The sequence below is a fragment of the Sinocyclocheilus rhinocerous genome, unplaced genomic scaffold (assembly GCF_001515625.1).
Source record: "Sinocyclocheilus rhinocerous isolate Xijiao unplaced genomic scaffold, SAMN03320098_v1.1 scaffold1048, whole genome shotgun sequence".
Classification (NCBI taxonomy): domain Eukaryota; kingdom Metazoa; phylum Chordata; class Actinopteri; order Cypriniformes; family Cyprinidae; genus Sinocyclocheilus; species Sinocyclocheilus rhinocerous.
Genome location: NW_015649578.1, coordinates 25,837 through 27,447, shown reverse-complemented (window position 1 = coordinate 27,447; position 1,611 = coordinate 25,837). Strand labels below are relative to the sequence as shown.

Sequence of the window (1,611 nt, the reverse complement as noted above, 5' to 3'; positions counted from 1 at the left end):
ATCAAGTAAAGCTGAGCTGCTTCAGTCCAGTAAGTGTTCATCTGGAAATATTACTACACTCTAAAAACTGCTGGGTTGTTTCAACCCAATTTTGGTTCAAATATGGACTAACCCAACATTTGGGTTAAAACATTTTATTAAAAAATATAACCCAACAGCTCGGTTAGTCTTTGACCCAAAGTAATTTTGAAACAACCCAGCATTTTTTAGAGTGTATAGTGCTCGCTGCGGATTTAGTTCATAGATGTTCTTATTTCATCTGTTTAATCATAAATTCGTTGCAGACTACTTCACTCTTCTGTTCAGTTCTATAGTCTGGCTTAGGACACTCAATCTTGAATTTACTTTAAAACCTTTTTCCCCCCCTAATTTTTATAGTTATTATTATACATGAGACTTGCTCTCGCGTCACAACACTACAAGAGCTGTTAAAGTGAATTGCAAAAAGATTATAAAAAGAATGAAAAGTATACATAAAATGAAATGAAATAAAAGAACGTAAAATATACAGTTTCACTTAAACATTCATTTGTAGGTTAAAAAAAAGTTATTTGACAGCAACCTGTCATCCCATTTGACACCATGTGTATTGAGGAGGACAGAGAATCTGGTTCCAGAGCTTTACTGGCTAAACTTCAGGAGCAGGTCAAAGCCAGAGAACAGCAGAGCAATTCTACCATATTGTTGTTGTTGGTTTTTCAGTTTTATATAATTTATTTTGATATTCATTTAACATTTATTTCTAAAAAATAAAAATAAAATCACAAAAATCAGGGTCAAATAACCCTTTTTGAAAGTTAATCACCTCCTTTAACTGAGCAATTTTTATTTTTTTGAGGGAAAAAAAGACTTTATTAAGAGTTTCAAGCTCTATCCTCCTGTACTGTTTTTGTGGAAAGTGCTTTTACAGAAATGTATTATTTATTTTAGAAGATAAAGAATCCGATAATGAGAAGTCTGTAGAAATCACAGAAACAAGTGAAAGTGACCTAGAGGAAAGTAAGGAGACTGAAGAGTCAGATCAGTCAGGAAGCAGAAGCAGAAAACAGCCCTTGCCAGACCACCTTCCACATCCTGGGCGGCTTCGAAGAGAAGACAGTGCAAAAGGTAGCTGGGAAAATATCTTTAAGTTCTGAATGAAACCGTATTGAGTGTTGTGTCTTGTAAAGAAATGTTTCTGCACAATTGCAGGTCAAAAGAGTATTGCCCCAGTGGTTGGCACAGCCTGACGTCATTCAGAGAGACGTTAAGAAGAACCTCATTCCCATTAGTGAGGTGCCAGGCATCTGTCCCACACTGATGAAGAAATGAGAAACTAACGGGATATTAAACTGCATTGTATTAAACACAATGCAGTAACATGGTTATACTGCAACTTACAGCAGGGGCTAATGGACCAAATCTTGACCCCTATTATTGGAGAGTCTAATGTACATCAGAACTGACAAGAAGTCAGTGTTACATTTTTTTTAACTCTGTCATTTTACATTTATGTATTTGGCAGACTTTTTTTTTTTCAAAGCAAGTAACGACATTTATGATGGTACAAAATATTCTATTTCAAATACTGTATATGCTGTTGTTTTGAATCCTGAAAGAAAGAAAAAAATC

At 34.8% G+C, this 1,611-nt stretch overlaps 1 pseudogene; it reads left to right on the top strand.

Annotated features, from left to right (window-relative positions):
• Nucleotides 1-1,611, top strand: part of LOC107710765 (ATP-dependent RNA helicase DDX51-like) — a 7,915-nt pseudogene that overhangs the window by 737 nt on the left and 5,567 nt on the right.